Source organism: Pteropus alecto, unplaced genomic scaffold (genome assembly GCF_000325575.1).
Source record: "Pteropus alecto unplaced genomic scaffold, ASM32557v1 scaffold654, whole genome shotgun sequence".
Taxonomy (NCBI): domain Eukaryota; kingdom Metazoa; phylum Chordata; class Mammalia; order Chiroptera; family Pteropodidae; genus Pteropus; species Pteropus alecto.
In genome coordinates, this window is record NW_006434858.1 from 147,788 (window position 1) to 153,736 (window position 5,949).

A 5,949-nucleotide genomic window follows, 5' to 3' on the forward strand; every position below is an offset into this window, starting at 1 on the left:
ATATATAAAAAAAGAGGACCTCATAAAATCTTAGTATTGAACAATGGCACATAATAAGAATGATTTTCATCAAGTTTTAGTCTCAAGTAAGGACCGGTTCTTTCTACAACAGCTCAACCCCACAACTTCTGGTGTATGTAGAGACACAGAGGTATTTCTCCCTTTAAGGCCTCACTTGATCATTTAACCTCTGCCCAGAAGACTATAAGAGGGATCAGAAGATCAGGTTTGTACTTCCACCTTTACATCTTACAAACTGTGTGACCTTAGACTAATTATTTATCCTTTCTGAACCTCAGTATTTTTAATTCTACCAAGTTAATAATCTTGCCAACACCACAGTTTTGTGGACAGCATTAAATGAGATAATCAAAATAAATGCATTCTGAAAACCTTGAAATACTATGCAGAACAGAGGGTCCTAAGTTATTTTTATGAAGGTTTGTGCCTGTAGTGTCTGAGACATTTGACTGTGTCTTACAGAATCAGACAGGATGTGTTAGACAGAATGTATGGTACATATACAACAGATTTAAGGAACCACACATACAAGCATACATACACATACTCACAAACATAGTATCACCCCAAATTTATTATAATATGTTATAAACTGATTTCTTCCTATTGGAATATTATCCCCTAGTAATAACTTGAAGATACATTAATTGTTCATATTTGATTTTTTTTTAATTTAGTATATGATGACAATAGTAATGGCACCTGGTCACTCGTAAGTTTTCATTTAGCATATGATAATGACAATACATTAAACAATGTCTCCATAATGGAAGTGTCATTAAACTTCCCCAGGGCTGCCAGATCTCTTCTCCCAGAGTTACAGATTTAAAACCTAAAGAATCAAGCCCCTCCCATCTTACTTTAAACATTGAACAGATTGTACATGGTACTTTTATGTGACTTCAAGGTGGATAAGCTTTCAGATACTAAATCTCGTAAGGATATTCACCCAGTGTAAAGGCATATCAAACTCTTTCAAATAACAAATGCATTTTCACAGTGTCCTTCAATACCATATTATTGTTGCTGATGACAAAAAAAAAATAACTCTAATGTGGAAGAATTCTGTGTTGCAATAAAAAGGTAGATAGCTATTTAACAGCAGGAAAATTTGCCTCAATACCCCTCATATAACAGCATTTGGTAATTGTGTACAGCACATTCACATTTATACCAGTTCATGAGTTGAGTTTATTCACCATACCAGAGATTACAAATTTGTACAATGGATATTAGCCCTCCAAATAAAAATTGAGACTGACTACCCAACATCAAAAATCGGGATCCAGCATTGGAAAAACAGACAACTTGACTAGAAACATCAGCTCTTGAACAATTCATCCTATCTCATCCAGTTTATATTCTATTTAGCCAAGTTGCAACAAAAGCCACTAAAATGTGTGAAGATAAGCTATGTGGTGCCTACGGTTGAAGAGATACTGATGCAACCGCCAAGATTTGAGCAATCAGGTAACCCAGTATGTTCTCCATTGTACCATAACAGTATGTTAAACATCAAAACTCAAAGCCTACAAATTAGCCTACAGTGTATATATACCCTCAGAGTTCTGTTCCGGTCATAAACAGGTCAGAATCAAGACTTTTAAAAACAATTTCCAAATATGGATCCTAATATATTTGTGTCTTCTATTGGGCCTATGGCCTTCAGTATTATCTAACTAAAGTAGCAATTATTGCTGATTTACCTGCTATTTTCTAATCATTAGAGTAGCACAAAGGGACAGAGGTGAGGTTCCTATGGGAACCATATCATAATATGTCTTGTGTTTCATAAAATAAAATGACATCAGAGTTGTATCAGCAGTACTTAGCTATTCATACAAGAAAATATAGGTGGACCAACGTGCTGTGAAAAATGACAAACTGACCTACCAACAATTGGACTTGAACTGTGTTCTTTGAGTTGTAGAGAGAGAATAAATTGACTCATCTCTACTCGTTTACTTAGGATGCCTAGTTACCAAGGAATCTATCACTTTTATAGGGAGACTACCTAGGTTAAGGGCAGAAACTGGCTGAGTCTTCCAAACATTTTATTGCTTAAATCTTACCTTGAATAATGCAAAAAAGAACTTTCAAGCTAGTGTAATTCTGTAAAAAGACAGATGTCAATCCAAATGAAATTAGGGAGGAAACTTTAAAGTTTAAGGAGGACTGACTAAAGTAAGCAAGCAAACAAAATCCCCACCAAACAGAAATTGCTTTATGAAGCAATAATATCTAAAACATTTAGAAAATTTATACAGCTTATGTTACTCCAAATGGCTAGGCTTTTATTTCTACCACAGATTTCCTGCTTTACAGAGCAAAACTGACTGATGGCCCCAGCTGCTGCCCATCTGTATTCACCACCATGTTTACATGAAAGTCACTCTTCCCATGGGCTGGTCTAAACCAGTGACAGTGTGGCAGAGGAACAAATAGTGACACATTACTGAGAGGTGTAGAATTCCTTCACTGTGTAGCTTTAGCTCAAGGACTCCCTAAATGTCTGATCAAACTCTCAAGCTGTGCTGCAGTCTTCCTACCCTGTCCTCTTCTTTTCCTCTCTCCTTCACAAGTGTCTGATTTACATCAAGATCTGAAAGATCTCTCAATTTTAATTAATTGCTTTCCTTTGGCCCTTAAAAGGAATTCCCCTCCATAAATCTATTGAATCTCTAATCTCATTTTGATTTCTTCTCAGAAGACCCTAACACAAATGGTACCAGGAGAGGTCCAATAAAATAGGCAGTGATATGGAGTTTGGAAACTGGTTCACTCACTATGTATTAGGAAAAGAGAATGTTGTCTTGAGTGTTAGGTGGAATACAAATAGCCTCTGGCACAAAGTGGCAGCCAAATTGATAAATTTTACTAATGGTGACCTGAGGAAAAGTTCCACTGGGGGGAATGCTCTTATAGGAACAATGATTCAAACATTTTAAAAACATGGGAAGAATATGTCTACAAAAACAATGCAGTAGAACGGTTATTGCTAAGTTATGTGGATGACCTGAATAGGCTTAATGAGAAACTGAGAGCTGTTAACAAACAGGCTAAGAGTTAAAACCACAGGACCTTGTTGGTAGATTAATAGAGGTGTTTATCTCCTGTAGCGGAAGAGCAAACACTCCTGAGGAGGAGACACAGGATCTTACAGTCAGAGTCACAGAGCTCCAGAAACATTTAAATGTTCAGGGAAGAAAGGTATGTTATGCTTATGTTAGGACCTGGAGTGGAAAGCCAGGGACCTGAAAATGCAGGTGGCTATCTGGATGAATTCTCCTGAGAATGCTTACTCTACAGACACCCAAATTCTCAGAACTTGCAGAGATATGACACCCTTTTCTGTAAGAGCTAACACTTCTGCTGTGCTGAAAAATGCTGTAGAGGCCTTTCCCTGAAACACTACAGCATCAGTTCCCCCACACTCCCATCCCTCAAGAGTTGGTTCTACCTTCTCTCCTGTCAATTAGGTATTTAATTAAGTTAAATCCCAGGGGAACCTGTCTGGGAAAATGTTGGACCTGGAAAGGGGAAAAAAAGATTATAACCTGAATGAGCTGCAAGAATCATCTAGCTTGTGCCAGTGGGAATCAGGGAAGTACTCCTAGGATTAGACTTCGAAGGTGCTTAATTGAGGCTACCAGAATACAACACTGGATAAGCAAGAATTCATTGACTTAGTGACACTTTATGGGGATATGGGATTTTAACACTCTAACAAGGACCCTAGAGAATGGGGCAAACTCACTGTTAGTATGGTTCTTTTGAGCCTGGAGAAAGCAATGGCCTTTGTTGAATGAAGTAGAAATGCCTGAGGTACCCTAACATACAATATAGGAAGAGATACACAGTCTCAGGGAAGGGGACAGACTGGAATGGCTATATGATGAAAAGTTAGAAGACCCAGCCAAAGTGTTTCATATGTGGGCCCAGAGGACACACCATTCACTAAGGAATGCACTGGTGAAAGGGGCACCAGTATCACTAAAAATTTCAGTGTTGGCTGTCCTCTTCAGATCAGAGATGATGATAGGAAAACTTTTCATAGAACTGGACTTATTAATATCCATGGGGATAATAGGACCCTGAAGTAACAGAAGACAAGGGACAAGGCTTAACTATCAGAAGCCAAGAGGCCACAATTACAACAACCAGTAATATAGAGGGATGGACAAGGGAGCTTTACCCACAGGGAGTAGTGGAGATGGTTAGTGGAACATGGTGTCTCTAAGAGCAATACAGATGAACAACCAACAAGGATTCTAATCAACATTTATGAGGTGAAAAAGATGTGAGTAGACAGGCAGGAGGCTAAGGGAGCTTGCACTGATAAAAAGTCATGATCTTTTGCTCAGTTTCTAGACATAGTTTTGAAACTTGCTGTAGTCTAAGGCAATTTCTACATAATCCTCCTTCCTTTCTTTTCTCCATCATGAGTCAGGTCTGCAATGTGGTCTAAAGGTACTCCATGCCATTTCTAGCTCCCTCTCATTAACTTTCAGGCATTTTCCCTAATAAATTTTTACACATCTTATCCTGTCCTTATATGTGTTTCTGAAGGACCTCAACTAACTTACTTCTCAAAGACAATACAGAATTAGCTTGTGGCTAAACTGTTGCCACAAAGTGGCAAAGAATGACACAATTGTTTGCTGTTCCTCCCATCAACAGACGAAGTCTGCTTCACTACCACTTGGACCTGAGCTAGCTAAAGTTTTGACTTATTTGGCCAAATGAGTGTAGCAGAAGTAATGTTTTAAGAATTCTGAGTCTGGGCTCCAATAGATGTTACAAGTTTCTTTTTCCATTCTGATTCCCCCACTGCTTTCACTATAAAAACAAGCCTGAGACCACAGATATCCTTCTTGTGGAACCTCTTAAGGGAGAATGTTCTTTGAAAACACACTATGGGAAATTAAAAACCCAATCAGATAATATTGTTGCAAACTGAAGGCATAGTGCCTTAACTTAATGGAATGTCCCCAACATGGAAGATTTTAAGCACCATAGCAATATTATGACACCATTGTCACAGAGAATATACATTAAGGCAGCAAAACTGTGGGAATCCTTCAATCTGGAGGCATGAAGGTAACTACCTACTCAAAATGCACATACACTCATTTGTTACACCAGCAAAGAATAAATTTGAACTAATAATAACAACAATAATATAATTCTATTTCTGGCTACCAATTTCAGGAGAAACATTTTGCCAACCAATATATCTGCCGAGAAATGCTATAAACTATAAAAAAAGGATAAACTACTAAAACAAAAATTGTTTGAAGGCAAAGTTGCTGCACAGAAACTAAGGGTTAAGATCCCAGAGAGAAAGCTCACCAAGATGAAGTCAAATCTCTGTGCACTGCTTTCCTGATAATAGATTTGCCAATTTTTCATAAAGTTCAAGAGAGAGTGAGAAGGTGAGCAGAAGGCAATGGCTAAGAGTAAAAGATGCTAGCAGAGACTTTTGGTGATCTCATGGGCCAGGAAGACAAAAACTGGAGTCTAAATTTTCCAGAGCAAATTTTATAACATGTGACAGGAGGCCAAAACGGTGAAGAAAGGAGGAATCAAACAGAAAAAATATTTGGCCAAATGTTTTTTTTTTTTTTTCTAAAGCTGATAAAAGATTCACAGATTCAAGAAGCTCATTGAATGCCAAGTAGTAGAAATACAAAGAAAGCCACACCTAGTCATTACATAGTAAAATTGCTAAAAAGCAACGACAAATAGAAAGTAGTAAACACAGTCAGACATGGAGGGAGGGAAGAAGAACATATTACTTTCACAAGAGCAAATATTGTTCCTGACAATTGACTTTCAATGAACATTCTAGATACAAGAATGCAAAGCTTCCTCCTGAGGGCAAGTAAAACCTTAGTGCATGCAAAGTACAGAAAAAAATGTGACTGA